This window comes from Rhea americana, unplaced genomic scaffold (assembly GCF_003343005.1).
Source record: "Rhea americana isolate MKP2758 unplaced genomic scaffold, rheAme1 scaffold_1, whole genome shotgun sequence".
NCBI classification, from domain to species: Eukaryota; Metazoa; Chordata; class Aves; order Rheiformes; family Rheidae; genus Rhea; species Rhea americana.
This window is the reverse complement of record NW_028185038.1, coordinates 17,740,096-17,759,458: the sequence shown is the minus strand read 5'-3', so window position 1 is coordinate 17,759,458 and position 19,363 is coordinate 17,740,096.

Sequence of the window (19,363 nt, the reverse complement as noted above, 5' to 3'; positions counted from 1 at the left end):
CAGGCATCATTCTTTTCCTTTTACACTGGGAGGTTTTTTCTCATCCTGCTCCGGCTTTTTCCACTCCTGCTTGGCAGAAAGGGATGGAGAAAACAGTGATGTGGGGATGCAGTGCAGAGGGAAGCAGCAGACCCTTGGACCGGAGAGGTGAGTAGGCTTAACGTGGTCTATAAGTGCTGTTACAGACATCCAGAGGAGTTCCATGACACCACTGCAAATCTTTCCCTTTTTTATTAATTATCACCTACCAGCAAATGTGCAAACTAATACAACAGGAGAAAGCCAAGCACATGAATTTTCAAAGCTTACCTTTATTTTCAAACTCTTTTATAGCACCATGCTATAAGTAAGCCCAGGGGGTATTTTAAAATATGTTTTCACAGTTCGTGATGAAAAAAGGTTGAGAAACATTTACATAGGGCTCTCTGTCAACCTACCATGGGGCAGCTGTGGGTGGAGAGATGTAACTGCTGCGTTCCCCTCTGGATCAGAGCTGCTGCAAAATCCTGAGAGTTGGTCTTTGCTTGCGGACTCTTGTGAAATAATTGGTCTCCTCATGGGAACATATCCCCCTGGTGCTGGAAAACCAAGATTTGCATGAGCAGGGAGGAGCTTGCTAAATGCTGTCTTGGTAACTTCTTTGGAAAATGGCCCTCTCTTCGTCATTTCTGAACCACTGCCCCTAATAGAGAGCTCTGAGAGGTGTGATGGGGGCAGGGGCCTTTTGTGGGAATGAAAATGAACTCAAAGCCACATGTGGTCATTAGAGCCTCTCTTTACATTGACCAAGACCCTACTCTCTCCCAGCTGGAGGGATTTCATCCCCCACTGCCTTATCTTCTTTCTCTTAGTAGACCTGCCCTGAAAGGCAAGGTTTAAATCTCTGCTTTGAAGCAAATTAAGATAGTCCATGAATGCTCATGTAGGGTTATTTCACACAGTTGAGATGAGCAGCTTTATGTGCCTGGACACTTATGAGTGCAAGGAGGAGAGAGAATATCCTTTCTTTGCCAATCTTTCCTTTTCTTAAAGATATCCAGGAAATAAAGGAGAGGGCTTGTTGCGGTTAACCCATACCAACCAGATTTTGATTGGCTGTAGTTCTTGAGCAGAATCACTTTTGATGAACTCCACCCCAAACAATATTTCTTTGCTTTTGGTTGTGCTTATTTGAGCCACTAAGTTTGTAAAAGCCATTTCTTCCCAGGTTCAGTCCTCAGAGCAGGTGTGCAAACCCATATGGGGATACCTGAATGAGGTAGGAATTTCTCCTGCAGGGTGGACAACCCTGCTGTGCTTGGCACAGTTTTAACCTCAAGGGATCCAGCCATTAGAGGCCTGTCTGAAATAACGAACAGGTCATGACTGTCAAAAACTGTAATCACCGTGGTGGACCTGATAGGAGATGACATGTGGTAACGAGCACTGAGGTAAAGCCTCCTCCCCGCAGAGACTCCAAACCAAGGTGGTTCAAGGCTTTCTGGTTTATCTAGTGTGTTTGTATAGTGTCATTAGCACATTCTCTGGTGTTCTTGAATATGCATCATCAGCTAATTAGCTTTATTACACCAACAGCTCTGTGGAGGCAAGCAGCACACACTGTGAAGAGAAATGAATGTTCGACAGAGGGAAGCACAAACTTCCCTAAGACTAGAGATAGCAGAGGGGACCCCTTAACTGATAATCTTGGAGAGCTTTGGGTGCAAGGGTCTGGGCAGTGGTGGTTTTCAGCTGTGGGAAGCTTGTGTCTGGCACGCAGCGAGGGCTGAAGCGAAATTGCATTGATGCAGGCTTGCGCTGCTGTGGGCTCCTCCAGGACCTTGGTCTTGGTCTTCACATCCCCATGCGATTAGTGCTGGAGTCAGGTGCAGCAGTGGGGAGATCGGGAAGAGCCTGCACCTAGCATATGTGGCTAGAGCATTCTGGGCTCCCAAGCAGTGCTGAGAGATTTACTGAGGGAAGAAGAGAGCTGATTGCCATGGGAACTCTTCAGTGAAGAACATATAGGTCCTTTGATCCAAGGCAGGCTGGGAATACAGAGAAAGAACATTCCTAGGTCCAAGGGACTTTGCTTTTTTTTTTTTTTTTCCTTTTTTTTTTCCCCTTCACCTGGTTCCTTGCAGGCACAGATTTACAGGCAGACTAAACAGACTGTGACTGGGCTCTGCTACACACTCCCAAGATGTCTATGGAGCACTGTCAGCCAGTTCTGGGCTATATTGGTCCTCTGTGATCTTAGTGCGTGAAATTCCAGTGCTACCAGTGCTCTAATGTTTTTGCCACCCCAGAAGGCTGAAGAAGTCAAATCATTGCTATTACTCACTATAGTGTGGTCACTCCTAAAAGTCTCAAGCAGTACTGCAAGCCCATCATGCTGGGTGATGTAGGAGCACATGACTATCTCCCTGTTCTTTGGCAGTTTGTAGGCCAAATACACAAAAAGAATAATTTGCTCTGGAGAGAGATTGCATTGGAGGACATGGCAGGAATTTTTCTTGCAGTTGATACCATGGTTTTAACCACAAAAATATCCATCTTTTCTGTGCTTCTTCTAGTCCCATAGGCTCTAGCATGTTTACTCTGAGTCAGAGTGGCTGATTTATCCCCAAGAAGCTCTCATTAGGGCAATGACTGCTTTAAGTTTTAAGCTTTAAGACCCACTGAACAGCCTCAGAAAACCTCTGCTACATGTTCCCATCAGCATTTTTCCTTCATGGATAAGTTGCATCTTCACAGAGATTTTAAAGGGAGTTATAAGTTTTAACAGCTGGGGTGAGCATCCCAAATAGCTGCCTGTTATTTGAAAGCACTGTGGGTTTCGGTTTTGATATAGCTTTGACTTTACATAGTGGCACAGAAGATCATAAGGGATAGTTTAGTCGTATGATATTTACAGTGCATTGCTTCTCTGCCTTTTAAATTGCAGCTGCCTCTGTGGTGGAGTATGTCAATCTCACACTGTGCATGGGAGCAGCAGCAGCTCTAAGCTGGGAGGTGAAAAACAGCTTCGGTTCAAGGGGAAAAACTGAGGCAGGGCCAGAAGGCAGGATTTAAAAGTACTAAATCTTCAGCCTGAAGGTGGAATAGGATCCCCAGGCTAAAACTCTGGACACTTGGCAGCAAGTTGCCTGGTGAAAGCAGTGCGATAGGGATGGACCTGGACTTTCCCCGCTCACAAATGAAAGCGGTGCCGTGCAGGAGCTGGAGGAAGGCCTTTCAGAGAGATAAGTCGTTCTAACTATTATTGCTCACAAGGTCTCCGAGCAAAGGGAGAGCTCTTATCTCAGGAATCTGTTAATTTGGCAAATCTGTCAGCAGCATCTCCCTAGGGATGATGGTCTCACCGGGTTGACGAGATGGAGCTCTCCAGTAGGAGATAAGGGGCTCTTGCTGCACCATCGAGGGGAGGTGTCAGCCCAGCAGCTTGCGCAGAGGAGGTCCCATCACTTTCTTTCCTCCTGCTGCTTCACTGTTATGCAGTAAGGGAAGGACAGACACATTTTTGGCCAAGGATGAGGGGTTAAAGCCCTTTCCATAATGAAAATACTGGATGATGTCAAGCCTAGAATGGCTAAATTGCTGGGATGCTCCCAGGTATTCCATGGCTCATGCAGTGCCACAGGAGCTCAGGCAGCCTGGTGGGTTGCCAGCAATATATCTCCTTCTAAAAGCTTGCAGGAATAACAGGGAAGTCATCCTAAAGTGCTGTGAAGCACAATCAGTTCAAGACCACACTTTGGAATCACATTCCTATCCCAGGAGATGTTTTCTAGATTTAATAATAATAATAAAAAATCCTGCCCTGCCTTTGGAAAACTGTCAAAACCTCAGATATCTTCCCAGATGGACTTCTTCAAACAATGTGGGTTAAGTTATGGGAAACATTTCCTTCCAGCTAGCGCAGAAGTAGGCAGCCAGGAGGTGGAAATGCCTTTCCAAATATCACTCAGCTAGCCAGTAGCTTCTGACTTCTTCCAAGAGCCATGAATATCTGAGGATGCTGTATTCCCATTCTGAGTTCAAGATGCTGGATTTTCCCCTCTGGGCTAGGACAACCAGGCTACTTGTAGGAAAGCTTTCAGGCTTGTATCAGTAGTCATCTGGAAGATGGGGGATTTGATTCAGAAAAATAGTCGGGCTGCAGTTATTTACGAGCAAACAATTCCCAGTGAGGGACCGTGCTGACCTTATAAACAACACGAGTGAACTTGTTGGCTTCTTCCTTCCCTTAGTGGAATTAGTTCCATACCCTGCTTTGCAGTCCATTTCTTGTGGTCTGGATTTGTATGTATTTTATTACACAAACATGTATTTAACCCTCCCGCTTCAAAACTATTTCCTGCCAATATTTAAAACTCTGCATCATCCTAGGGCATCAACCAGATGAAAAAAATAATTGAAGCCATTAAAATTAGCTTTGCTTTCAGGAAAAAAAAAGAAACAAACTCTGAGAGTCTGTGTTTGCCTTCTGAATTATGCACTCCCTGGAATGCCTCAGCCACTGGTGATTTAACACTCTAACAAAATCACGGTCCGCTGAGGTTTCCCAGTGACTTGTGATATTACATTTCTGACCACGTGGGGCCTGCAGAGACCCAACGACACCTGACCTACTGGCTCTGGCTCAGAACAGGGTTTGCATCCACAGTCTGCTCTTGGATATCAATTATGCTCCTAAATTTCCTGTAGAATGGCAATCAAATCTGGGAGTTTTCCCTCCAGTTTCCGTCTTGCCTGAGCGTAGCAATTATAGCCCCTTGCTGGTGCTGACTTGGTGTGAAAGAGGCAGTTTCGACTGGCACTGGGCAGCGCGCGGGCTGCGTACGGATGCTGACTAACTTTGGGCTAGGTCGGGTGGTTTTTCTTTTCATTTTGTGGTTATTTCACTGGCCATCGGCCCCTGGGCAAACCCGCAGTCGTGTTATTCTCTATCTGTGTTTTCTATGGGTGTAACTGGTATTTTTAAAGGTGAGATTTTAACAAAATAAGCAAGTAGTCCAGGCTGATGCCTCGCATGCTTATTCCCAAACATGGCTTTGAAACAACTAATTTTCCTCTCAGCAGAGGGGAATTAACCTGTGTTTATATATACTATGTTTATTCTGGACTAAACATCACCTTTGACGGAAGACTATCTTTGCGTGTCAGCAAGGCTTTGCCCTCATGCCTCAGTTTCCCCCCAGAGATCGTGTTAATAGCATTGCAAAACAGAAGACTTTTTAAGGAAACATGCACCCAGAGAGGATGTGCATGTGCACGAGTCCAACCAGCTTTTTGGGAGCCTTTGCCATGGTTTCCTGCTGAACTCCTGGCCTCCAGCTGTGCCGGAAAGAGCCACGCGCAGCAGCGTACGGGAGCTCCCCACCGCTGCCTGCTCCCCGCACCACGCCTGGGTTTAATTACAGATGCTCCCGCTCACTGCGAGCGCGGATCCTAATGAGATGTAAGTGGCAGAGAAAGGAACTGTGAGAGCCGATGCGAATTGCTGCTTGAGAAATATACCGCGGAATAAGAGAAATTGGGGTCATCACCTGACTACACTTCTTTAGTACCAGTTGTTGATTAGCTTGTGTTTACATGAGTGGCCACAGCTCTTGCCTCCAAGGGGGATTTTTGCCTCCTCATCAGCAGACAGGCTGGAAGGAGCACTGGGCAGCCGGCATCCACTGGTGCACTCATCAATTCATTGGTTTTAATTACCTGGAGGAACCTCAGGACTCCTGGTAGTGGGAGAAATATTGATGAGCATTGCCCTCTGTGCTCATACCCCTCTGGGGGAAACTGAGGCGCAGCCAGCACGAAGTGACCCTCTGGTGATAAGAACAGGACCTGAATCAGCAAGTGGCTCATTTGGACATTGTGGATTGTCCCCAGAATAACGGAGAGATGGTTAGGATGCTCAGCTCAGCCTAATTCCTTGTATGACGAGGGGGAATAACATCTCACCAAAGCGTGCTCCTCTTCTGCAAAGCAAGACTCTCAGGTGTGTAAGAGCTGTCTCGTCTCGTCACTTCCTCTGCATCTTGCTGAACATGACTGATAAACACTACTCTGGTTATGGCAGTCAACAGCGTTTCTGACATGTTCAGAAAGCCCAGACAGTGACCAAAAGAGTAATATTGTTTCCCGGCTCTTGCCCCACCTGAAGGCTCAGGAATGTTCCCTTCCTTCACTGGGACAAAGTGCAATGGCAGGAAATAACCCCCCTGAGTGAGAAAATGAAGTGGGAACTGCTCCCCTGCCTGCTCCAGCCTCCAGCCTTGCCAGCCCATTTAGACCAGGAACTTTCTGGGTGCCCTTCGTGTGGGACTGTGGGACTACCTACTTCATTTACATTGCAAAATACTTAAGACAAGCTCACCTCTGTCTAGCTACTGTCTGAAATATGCTCAAGAAGCCCTAATACAGGACCTACTGTTTACTGGGTGGGGTAGTGTGGCAATATCTTTTACCTCCTGCAGTCACTTAACCTGGTGGATATTTCAGAATTCAGTGTCCTGACATATTTTTGCACAATCTGTTCATGAACTTGCTGACGCCTGAATATTGCAGCTGTTGAATTGCAAGAGTGAGACATGATGCCATGTCCAGGCTCCTCTGGTGGGTCGCTTCAGAAGTCCATGGCTGCAAAATGACATACAAGTAAAAATCATCATCGTTGATGCAAGCAGCATGCCTTTACTCTCCTCACTTGCACAGACTGTGAGCAAAGAAGAGCTCTTTTTCTCCATGTGCAAAATTGGAGGTCTGGCATTGCAGGATATGCCTGGTGACATGCTCCAGTTACCCTCAGTGAAGCAGAAACCAGCTGTGAGGTTAGACTGCTTGAAGCAAGCTTGTGGACCTCCTTGCCAAAGGGCAATGGAGAAGGTGCTCAAAGACAAACTACTCACCTATCTGCAATAGAGATCTCATGGAGTACTGATGAGCCAAACTATATGCTGTCCCAGGGCAATCTAGACCCAGTTTCATTCCCCTCCTTGAGAGTTTTTTAATCCTGCTCTGCTCAGGGTACAGCTGCTCCCTGGTAGCGATTGTTTTTCCCCTAGTGCATTTCAGTGTTTCCTCCTCTGTGTGTCCAAATTAGGACGTTTCAATCTGGACTGGTGGATAACTACATGTATAAAACATTTGTTGGATGATTGGTCTCAGAGGGGAATGGTTAATGGGTAATGGTTTCCCTCTTCCTAGAGGCTGGTAACAAGTGGAGTACCGCTAGGTGCTTAACCTTCACCAGCCAAAACACACACTGTTGACTTATGTTCAACTTGCTGTCTGGCAGAAACCAGGTCTTCTTTCTGCAACCCTCCCCAGCCAGTCAGTCCCCACCTTGTCCTGGTGCAAAGGGTTATTCTATCCTAGATAAAGGATTTTTGCATTTGTCTCTGCTGAACTTCATGAGGTTCCTGCAGGCCCCTTCCTCCAGCCTCTTGAAGTCCTTCTGAATGGCAGCTTTGTCCTCCAGCGTATTGACTGCTCCCCTAGTTTGGTGTCATCTGTTAACTTGCTAGGGTGCTTTCCATCCCATTGTCCAGGCCACTGATGATCATGTTACACAGCACTGGCCTCAGGATTGACCCATGAGGAATGCTTAACGTAGCTGGTCACCAATTCAACTTGAATTATTGAGCCCAAAGGCTCAGCCAGTTTTCATCCACTTATAGTCCACCTATCTGTTCCATATCTCCTGTTTTCACTGGAGAGAAACTATAGGAAGCCCCTCAAAGGCTCTACTAAATCAAGGTAAAAACATGCACTGCTGTCCTCTTGTCCACAGAACCAGCATCACAGAAAGTGATCGGGTTGGTCGGGTATGATTTGCTCTTGATAAATCTGTACTGACTATTCCTAACCATCTCCTTGTCCTGCTGTGCAGAAACGCTCTCCTACTGTAGTCACCCTGGAGCTGCTCAACATCCGGCAGTATCGCTGGCAGTGCAGTGCTGCCGAAAGACATGAGGTTGTTGAAGAAACATAACCGATGATGGAGCTATTCTGTTCAGCACCTCTGTGGTGTAGCTTGAATGACTTGACCAATGTCAGGCAGGACACTGGCGGCGGTGCCGAGAACTGAGCTCACTTCCCCAAGCCTCAGTGCAACAGCCGTCATTTGGCTTCATTGCCCTGTCACTTTCACTGACCACGACTTTCGCTGAAGTCAACAAGCCTCCAGACACATGAGAGTCCACCTGAGTGGAACAGCTTGCAAGAGGGAGGCCTTGATGAGAAATAGAAAATGAGCCAAGCTAACGAAGAATTAATCGCTACCAGTGCTAAAAAGGAATAATTTAAAAACGTCTGTTGATCTCTTGCTGTAGAGCTGAGATTTGTGTATTGCCACAAGCATAAGATAAGAATCATTGTTGCATACAGACATGAACATTGTGTGGGTTTCTATCTATGCAATAGTCATAAGTTTAAGAAAATTATTGATTTTATAATTAAGGAACTCTGCAACACATAAAGTTAAAAACCATGCAAACATATACACAGAGACCACATAAAGATAAACAAACATTTAGATTTAATGCAGCATAAATGCAATAATCACCCATAAATGTAGTAATCACCAACTGTTTAATATAGAACAGTAGCAAACAAAAGAATAGATGGAATGGAAATTATTATTTGTACGAGAGGAGCTGCAGAGGCCACAACCAAGATCATGACTCTGTTATGCTAGACAGCACCCACATGCATAATGAGAGGCAGCCTTTGATGCAAAGAGCTCCTAAACTAAGACCAGACTCCAAAAGGCCAGGAATGGAAATAGAGATACGCTTGCATCTCAAGGTCACCAGCCTGCCAGTGCAAAGCCGAGCTGTGGCTCAGCTCTTGATGCCTAGATCTGTTTCCACCACACAACATATGAATAAGATTAAACCAGGAGACAGTTTTTATTTCTGGTATGAAGTAAATTGTCAGAAAAAGAAAAAAGAAAAAGCAGTTCCTTCATACACTGCTTTGGTGATGATCCTTTGTTCGCCTTTGACTTTGGGGTTGGAGCAGTTGCACTGGCTGGGGGAGACCAATTCCCGACCCTAGGATGGGGGGATCTGAGCCCCCATCATGGTGTTTGAGCCTGCACCTGCAGGATTCGTCCCTGACTGCCCAGCTGCAGGATGCACTGTCATTCTCCATTTCTCCTTAGATGCCTTTCTGCTCGTTAGGAATAGTGAAAGGTTCATTGAGCAGGAACCATAAACATATGTCCCAACAAGAGACTCTCAGTGCTGTTCTCCTATCTTCATCACAGGGCAGGACTCATCTCATTTAGCTGGAGATGTTTACATTTAATATACTAACCTCAGCTTCCTTTCCTACTCAACAGAGAAGAATGGGCATTTTTAGCTTCTCAGGGAATATAGAGACAGCTTAGCCAAGGTATGACAGTCCCTAAGTGCCAGCTGAGGTGAGGTAGACCTACAGCAGGGTACTACATGGCAAGATGATCATCTTGTAGGTAAATAGCCCAGGCTAAAATCCACTCTCTTCTGAGCCTCGGGGAACATCTGTAATGAACTGCAGGCAGGACAAGGGTGGCTGCAGGGACACTCAGCCTTGGCCATCATGTTCTTTGTTTGACCCTTATTTTTCCTGCCACTTGGCACATTTTCTCTGCAGGACAGTGCCTGTGGCATCTCTAGCAAGACGCTTTGGCAAATCTCCCATGGTTTCTCAAACTCCTTGAAAGCAAAGTTGGTTAATTCATCACCTGAAATTACTGCAGGATCTTAAAGCCATAGGAAAAAGTGGTATTTTATTTCTCCTGCTGCCTATCCTCTCTGTTTCTGCTCTAGAGAAGGCTGTGATCCCAGGACATGCGGAATATATCGCATTTCATGTTGTCTAATTTCCCCCAACCATAGATAGCTATTTCAGAAATAAAGACTACTCCTGTACCCTTTTAATTAAATGTTAAAAGCCCTTGATTAAAGAGCCATAAATCACCAAGAGGCCTCTAAATTTCTGTAATCTCTTTTGGCCAGGCATGTACCATTTCCAACTGCATCCTCATTTGGCTGAAGAGGTAAGGGACAAGTACCTACAAATATTTTCCATCAGCCGCTGATCTCCTGCAAGGTAAAGAGTAATAGGGAGAGGATGAAGCCAGGGCTTAAATCAGGCTAATAAAAACGTACTGGTGAGACAACCCCTGGAGACAAGGGTGGATGTCTGGGAAAAGTCTGTATTTCTTTAGCCGCCCTGGTAGCACCAGTGTAGCATGGGAGAAGCAGCAGAGAGATATAAACATATTTTCAGCTGTGTAGCTTTACCCTGCAAGTGAGGAAGGAACAAACTATTAAACTTGCTTAGAAGTCTGTGAGTGTGGAGGCAGCAGACGTTTCCCTAGGATGAAAAATCAAAACCCAAACTCTTGACACGCCACCAACATGGCTGATGGGTGCAGCAATTTGGGTGGCTGGTGCTCCCCTCTTCTCTGGTAGCCCAAGCAAGCACTTCTTTCCTGTTCACACGTCTCAGCCTAAAATCTTGATCAACCTCACCACCTCTGCGCTACCAGAGCATGCAGCGCTGCTCGTCGTGCCTGTCCGGCAGCACCTCCTTTGCTGATCCTCCGCAGCAGGTGAATTTAATACAATGTCTCCAAATGCTGCACCGAATTCAATTATTTTGAAACGATCTGGAGGAAGGGAGGGTCAAACTTGCTGGATAATTTATTCATTACTAATATTTCCAGCGGTGGTAATTGAGGTGCTCTTTTAATTGTCCAAGCCAATCAAAAAAGCAGCTTTTCAAATAACAGCTCGCAAAGTAACTGTCATTCAGCTGTATAAACCTCTATCAAAGTTGGCTTTTGACTGGCTGATGGTATCACCCACTGTCTTGACTTTATTTTAGCTTATTAAAATTGATCCTAAATAAACTTGATATGCACCAAATTATTTCCCTTAAATTAATCTGAATGCAATTTGTTCTCTGCTAGATTTGATGCCATGTTGAATCTCGCAGTGCAAACACAAGTTTGTTGGGTCACTCTAATTAATTTGATTTTGTATCTCAGCCCTCCTACCCGTCACCAGCGCTAAATGGAATTATTTAGAAATAACTGAGATAATGCTAGCAAAATTATATGCCATGACAGGGCCAAGGTGTGCTTCTTTAGGAAAAATACACATACACACACACACACACACCACGTGTTGAGGTGGTTTATTTTTGATTAAATGCTTCTGCTTTGCCTTGGCATTTATCTTTCAGAGACAGCTCCCGATCAGACAAAATGCATCATTCCATTAACATTATCTCTCTGTACATTTGAGTGGGGCTCCCCAGATAATAAAGGGTTACAACACGCATGGCCAGCTTACACCTTGTGCTGCTTTTATTTCCTCAGCGGGGATTTGCACAAAAAGTGTTGGGAGGTGGGGAGGGAGGGGGAGGGATGCCGCTGCCAAGTTGCTTGGGTGAGAAGTCAAACAGCTTCAAAGAGCCAGAGCTGAGCTCTCTAATTCAAAGGCGCTAACTGAGACATCGGTGCCAGGAGCTGTACAAAATGACCTGGGTTTAAAGAGATAATGTTGGGTCATTTTATTCAAAGGCCTCGACTGAAGCGCTGAGCGACTTCACAATGCGAGATATCCCCGGCATCCAGAGAGCTTCACGTGGGATGGAAATAGAAATGGAAAAGAAGTAGGTGCTGCAGATGATCAGAGGCATGGGAGGAATTCAGTATGAATATACTCCGGAAAGGAATTTGGGAGAGAAGGCGGAAGGCAACCAGATCAATCAGGACTCTGATAAAGACCAGTTGTGCCCATTTCCATCATACCTGAATGCAGGAGATCTTCCCATGAGCTTGGAAGGTAACAAACTCAAAAGGTTTCTTCTAGCTAATTTCTGTAGAGCCTCATTAGCCAGCAGAACTTGCTGCCAGAGTGAAAAGAGAGGTGGAGACCTCAGTGGGATTCAGAAAGGAAATAAATATTGATGTTGGGAGCATCCATAGGAATCAAATGTAAAGACCGAAAGGGTGCTACTAATCTTCAGTGGCTGGAGATAGGAGGAAAACCTCTTGTCCCAGGTTGTTCTATAGTAGCTGGGTGTGAGGTGGTTCCCACGCATCCTCAGTGGCTATGGTTGAAGACTGAATCTCTGTCTTCACAGGATGTTATCCTGGTTGCTTGGCAATTTTTATGCTCTCAGTGGTGAAAAGAGGGCAAAAAATTTAGTTGCACTCTGGAGATGTCATGACATCAATTTATGGGACAGCGAATGGGTCACAGCTTGGGGAAGCTGCCTTCCAGCACGGTTCATTTTCACAGGAGATGAAGCCGGCTGGTGCAAAACACGTCAATGGAAGCTTTGTATAGGTCCTACTAATAAACAAAGCAGAGAAGGCAGCTGTTCTGTTTTTAACTATAGGACCTAGAATAAATGGATGCTTTTTTTTCGTTTGTTTGTTTTTGAAGCTTTCAGGGAGGACTGAGCAAGCTCCACTTCAGCGTTACAGAGAGGACACATGGAACATTTTAAGGGGTCTTGCATAACGGGCCTGCAGCATCACTCTGCCAGTAAGTGGAGGGGGCCGGGGTGGCAGTGCACCGCATCTTTAACAAGTGATATTCTTCATCAGGGGAACGACTCTCATTTCCCCTTCCTGTTTCTCTTCTTTCAGCCACCCTGCTCCACTCCCCCCCATTTTCTGTCATTTCTCCTTCTGCTCTTCCTTTCTGATACCATGGTGATGGATATGACATATAAGAATAGCTATTCTTCACTGGAGTTCCCACAACTTCCCTAAACGAGTTTATGCTTCTCCCCCTCACCGTCTCCCACGTTTACTAAGTGGGTATTTCTACGTGTGCTGCCGACCCCACATGCTAAAAAATATGAACTAACCCCCCCTCCAGTCTGTCCTGCCCCTCCTTTCCATTTCAATGCAACTGGCTTAAAAATGAGGGGTTTCAAAAGCAAAAATCTAAATGTTGGGGTTGATTTGCGTATTATTTTTATGCTTTTTAGCCTGATATGCTAACAAAATATGACCATGCTCTGTATCTGTTTTCACCACTAACTCCGGGCAGCTTCAATCACATAGAGCAGATGGTTAGATGATTTAGTTCCTAAAAGTTTTGTGGAAGTAGGTAGTTGGATAGAGGTTCTCCTTGTTATTTACCCTGTGATATCAGAGCCTTTAGAGAGCCTTTCTTTTCCCTGCTGTCTGAGGGAGAAAAGTGTTCTGAAACACCTTTCCAGATTTATTACCAGCCACAAGGAAACATGGATATCCTGGAGGGTCCAGCCTGGCTCCTACCCTATCTCCTCCTTGTGGCAACCACCTGAATATCTTTCCAAGCTGGACCACCCAGTGAGAGGGTAGACGGAGGAGGCAACCGAGGCCGCAGGAGCCTGGGGTCACACGGGACTCAGTTTCAGAGTGGGCAATCTAACTTGGCTTCTCAAATCCTAAATTAAAGCCCTAGTCTCTGGATTAGGCCCTTCTCCTCATCACACTGTCCTATTTTCCTTTGGATCAGCCCTTGGAAATCAAGAAGCATACCTTGTGATTTGAGTGCATGCTTGGTGTCTCCTTGGCTGAATCCACCAGCGTCTTCCAACACAGAGTGCCCCAAGTACTGACATACAATATCCCCTTCCTGCATCCTGCCCTGGTCCGTTTCCTCTGGATCTCGACCAGCTTTTTGGGCTCGTCCCTCCACCTCCAAACCTCCCGGCTCCTTATCTCCCTGCCGTGCTCTCCAGCCCTCCCTGGTTGGGTTGATTGCTCTCCCCACTTGCATTGTACTCCCCGACGAATGCAATGAATCTTCCTCTCCTAGTATCTTATCGCTCCACCTGCCCACTTCCATATTATTCTCTTTCGCTTGCCTTCCATGTGTCTGAAGCATCCCTTCTCATGCATCTTGTCATTTAATGCCACGGCCTCAGCGTGTGTTTTATGCTCTTCTTATCGTTATGGCCTGACTGCTCCCCTGGCTCTCATTTCACCCTTCCTTCGTCCCTCTGCCCCTCTGCTGGGGCCATCCCCCTTCTGTTTTGTGTGGACAAATAACAGTCTGGGTGTGACTGACAGTGATAGTGGTCGACAAATATTTCAAAGAAAAGGGAGCAAATTTTCTCCTTTGGGAGTTTTCAGGAGTAAGGTAGGGGGGAGGGTGTTGGGATAGGTCCTGCATTTGCAAGGGAGGCTGTGGCAGGGAAAGGGTGGGTGGGTGGATGTGCTGGGAGGATGATACTCTCATCCTGAATACATCAACAAATTCCTCCTGGGGTCTGCAGGGAATCTGGAAACAAGGATCAGTCTCTCATCCCTTGGTCTTGGGAAGAAGGACTGTCTCAACCTACCACCAGTATCTTGCCAGCAGAAATAAGGAGGGACAAACTGGAGAAGTGGGACAGAGAAGGGATAACAGGGCTGAGCTCCCTGAGAGGGAGAGGACAAGAGAGGAAAAATCACAATAAAGGGGGGAAGTTTAGTCTGAATAACTCTGCAAAGCTTCATGTGATTTAACTAACAAGTGGTGACCTAGTACTTGAAGCCAGATACTAATGCAGAGTGGAATATACTTTTAAGAAGAAACCTTGGGTGTAAAAAGAAGGGAGGTGGCATCCTGATTTTGAAGGTCTGCAGCTCCAATCAGTTACCTGGTTTGATTCATGGGAAAGTATGAAAGAAAGGTGTTTGTTTCCTGAAAATCAATCAAATCAGGAAAGAAATGAAGGCAGATGCCATGATGCTACTGCATCATACTTGTTGGCAGGGATAGGAGAAAGGGCAAATGTTAGATAACTGGTATAGAGGTAATTCACAGAAATGTCCTACCAAGAAATCTGTGGAAGAAAAAAAAATACACCTGTAAGGATCAGAGGTGAAGTTAAGTGACTTGACAGTAGTGATGCAGCAAATCAGTGGCAGAGGAGAAACTAACTGCACATTGCACAAAACTCATCTATATTCTCAAAATGCAGGTTTGTGTGGCTATCTGCCTATCCAGAGAAACCAGCCTGCCAGTGCCCAAGGGCCAGGAGTGCTACAGATCCCAAAGACATGCCAGAAAAAGTGCAAATGGTGGATAACTTGTCCAGATCCTCTCCAGGGCTGTTTTTCATCCTGTGTTAGAAACCAGCTGCAGAGAAGTTCTGACTAGAGGGAAAGGTGGTGGTTGGCAACCAAATGACAAAATCTTGCTCTTCCCCTGTTCCCTGGGAACCTCTTCTCCTCCTACATGCCTTTTGTGTTGGTTATGTCCTGTCCAGTATTGACATGGTCCTTCCTGACGCTGGTAAAACTGCACAAAACCTGATAGCACGCCAACATGCTGCAGCCAGCACCCAGAGCACGATCTGCCCTGTGGAGCAAAAGGGATCCTTGAGAGAGTCATGTCTGCCAGTGCACCTTGCCTTGTTCCTGGGTGGAATTAATTCAAGATGATCCGTGCCTTTACATTTCCCTAGTGGGTTTTCCAGTCTAGGTCAGTGTCCCCTCCTACCTCCGCTCCCCAGCGCCCACTCCTCGGAGCAGATCCTCGGCACGACCGACTCCTCTTCTTTGAGCTGATGTGGGGTGCTGAACTCCGTTCCTCCATGAGGTGCAAGGAATGATGATGCAAAGCACTGGACCAGCTTTCAAAAAGATTACTTTTTTTTTTTTTTTTTTTTTTTTACACTCCGAAAGCACAATGAAGCCATCCTTTGTCAGAGGCAGGGATGGTGACAGCTAGATGGAAAAGGCCAATTTCTTTTTGGGTGTCAACAGAGCTGGTGAAGATGTCTCAGCCTCCAACATCTGAGGGACCAGTGGGGAGTGGTGGCGAAAACCTGACCAGAGGAACAAGCCGTTTAACCAGGAGGCGTTTGGAGAGCTGAGCAAAGCCCCTGCAACGGCCCTATTTCTTACCGCTGTCTCCTCGTGACATTTAGCTTTTGTGAAATTCAGTTATTGGCCTTTGCTTTAAGGTGCTTCCTCAGGGCACCGACACAAGAGGAAGGGCAGGAGAGTGGGATCCTAACAGCCTGGGAGGACATGGGGCAAAGCGGGGGCCTCGGAGGAGGCGAGGGGTGGTATGTCACCCCTGGCACCGTGCAGCAACGCATCGCAGCGCAACGCGACACAACCGCACCGCGCTCCCTCTGCCCACTGCCAGCCAATCCCCCAGGCTCCCCCCGCCCCGCATTTTTTTTTTTTTTTAATTTATCGCCGTTTCAGGGATTTCCAGAGCTGCCAAAAACCCCGGTCACTGCAGGTGGCGCTGCAATGTAGGTTTTTAGCCGTGCCGGCGCTCGGCGCAAACCCAGGTCCCGGCGAGGACCAGCCGACGGCTTTAACAAGCGTCTCCGCCTTTTAGCGGCTTAAATACCAGCCTGGTTTAGCAAACTTGTAAAATGGCAGTGGGGAAGGGAACGTCTGAGGATTTCCCACTCTTAAATTGGCTTGCACGCTTTGTAATTCGGGGCAGCTGAGTTTTAAAACAAGCACAAAAAAACCCCATCCTGTGCATCCTCGGGGGGAAAAAAATACGTGTTTTGTGCGATTAGAAGCTTTGAGTACTGTCATGGGTGATCCTCACATGTGGCTTAGATAGCAGGGCATGAAACGAAGGGATGCGTGTGCTGGCCGTCAGGGGTGAAATCTCTGAGAGCCGAAATGGGCGGCGTCGGGGCGTTATCTGAATTTAGGGCATTCGTAGCAGTGGGAGGCCGAAGAGGATGTTGCCCGGGGAGAGGACTGTTACCGCGCTGCTCCGGCAGCGCCTGCTGCCACCGAAGTCCACGGTAAAACGTGGCATCGACCCGCAACCCGGGTGAGATGGGGGCACTCCGTGTCCTCGGACCCTTTTACTGCAGCTATTTACAGGTCAGGGGAGGTCATTTGGGTTTTCCAGTCTTAACCCTTCCCCGCCCCTGCTGCCGAGTTCGTGAAAAGGCCTATAAATAAAGTCTCATTTGTCACTCACTCCTTTATGAACCTAAACAGCGGAGGGAAATGTTGACTCCTGCCGTTGTTTTAAGAAACAGAAAGAATTTATATTAAATTCTTCCCATGAGATAGCAAAAAGTAATCTCAGGGTATCCGGATTGTCCTTCTTTTTAGCAGAATAGGCCAGTTTTAAATGCAGGACCAAATTTCCCAGAGATTTTCATATGCTTTATTAAATGGTGCTGCAAGCCAGAATGGACATTAAATAATACGGTACTGTTCACAACAGCAGTGATCTTTAGAGGTTACTAACCTGCCATTGTATCTTTCAGATTTCCGTCTCGCTTTTCCGTTGTCATTTTGCTGTGTTATTACTCTTCAGGCTTCACATAGCATTCATTTCTCTGAATGAAAACAAATGACTCCTTGCAAGAGGCAGGAGATAAAGAATAATAAATACATTTTATGCACCACCTTAAAAAACCGGCTCCGAATCCTCATCCATCCATCAGGAAATGTAAACCAGAGCTCAGGCAAAACACACACACACACGCACACACAGGCACGCGCTGAGGAGATAAAACTTGTTTCAAGGAAAACATGAAATTGTTTAAAAATAAATATCTTGGAGAATGCAAACAGAGAACCCTCAGCCCCCATGTTTGGTTGCATAAATTTAAAATAATTAAAAATACAAAGCTTGGATTAATCCTGGATGGCAGAGGCCACGGTAAGGGTGGGAAATGGGAAGCCCTGCTGTGCTCGGGGCTGTATAAAGTGCCTCCTGAGAGGCAATCTCTGCCTCTGATCATGGTTGTGGCTCTCTGAGAGTGGTGGGACCCCCTTCACTGTCCACCTTCTACCTTCTTCTTGCTTGGGGAGGGGGTGTGGCAAGGAGCTGCAAGATCAGACCCAACGTTTTCCCTTCCTTGTCCTGGTGTAAATGTAGCCAACATCCCTGGAAGTACAAGACGTCTCCCCAGTCAGTTCCCCTTCACTTCCCCTCATCTCTGGACGGTTGCGAGATGCCCATCATCACAGTGTCAGGGCTCTCCCGGCTCCACGGGGATGCTGCCCTGTTGCTATGTGCTGCTATCAACACCCTGAGAGCGCTGCTTGCCTTCCCACCATCTGCTGCCTGCTCCGCTCCTGTCTCCATCGACCGAAGGAGAGCTCAGATATTATCTGGAGAGGGGAGTTCAGGTGTCTGCACGGGGAAACGAACTTGCTTCGCCCTTCCTGGCTCCCACGGCCAAGGGCGGCTCTGCAGGGCAGCCTGGGCAGCCAGGCCAGGAGCCTGCTGGATGCAACACTCAGGCAATGATCACTAATAGCTTTTTAAAAATATTATTATTCCTGCGGCTGCCAGGAATTAAATGAAGACCCGGAGAGCAGAGCAGCTTGCAATAGCTCTCTAGGATTACTGCTCACCCAAGCTGAGAGATTGATCTTCCTCTGAGCCTCCCAGTCCTCCTACGCTTGGGCTGATCGTCTCCCCACCTCACTTTGTCCTAGAGGGAGGAGAGCGGCAGGGCAGGGGGGAAGAAGCAGAGGGGATGCAGATGCCACCTACAGCCCCGCTGCTGGGAAGGGGTTTTCTAGGGAGGTGATGGAGGAACAAGCAAGATACGCTTGATTCCTGGAGATCTGTCTTTTTTTTTTTTTTTGGGCAGTGAGATTTCCCTATTAGCCCAATCAGACTGGAGATCCTAGGTGTCAGTAGTGAGTAGCGTAAGGAAAGGCGCCCGGAGAAATCAAAGCAGCCGAGCCGGACTCGGAGCCGTGGGAGAGCGGCGGCGGCGGCCCCGCTCCCCATTCCCACCCCACCCTCATCCCCATCCCCATCCCCTGCAAACTTCGGGACGAGGAGAAACCAGCTCCAGGTCCAACCCCCCCCCCCCCCAAACACCCCTCCAGCGACAACCTGCGCCCCCTCCGCCTGCTGCCCTCTCCCAGAGGTGGGTGGGCTGGCGAGAAAGGAGGAGCAACCGGCCACTCACTCTCCAAAAAAAAAAAAAAAAAGGACAAAAGGGGATTTTTATTATCAATTTCATTAATTTCATTATTGTTATTATTGCCAGCCCTCCCCGGCGTGCTGGGCGCGGGTTGCCGCCGCGCTTCCCCACAGCTCTCCGGCTTTTTCCCGGGGGGGCGGTGGTGGTGAGGGGTGGGAGGGAAGAAGGGGGTGTGCGTGCGTGTGTGTGTGTGTGTGTGTTTGCAAAAGAGCCTGGGTGTCAAAGCCCGCTCCGCAGCCACCATTGGCGAGAGGAGGGCCGGGGAGGAAGGGCTGCCGAGACAGCCGCAGTGCGAGCCCTGCCAGGCGGGCGGGCAGCGGCCGCGGAGCCGGGCGCGGAGCCGGGCGCGGAGCCGGGCATGGCCCCGTAGCGCATCCCCCGCCTGCAGCCAGCCGGCGCGGCTGCCTGTCTCCCCCCCTTCCTTGCTGTTTTAGAGGCGGGGGGG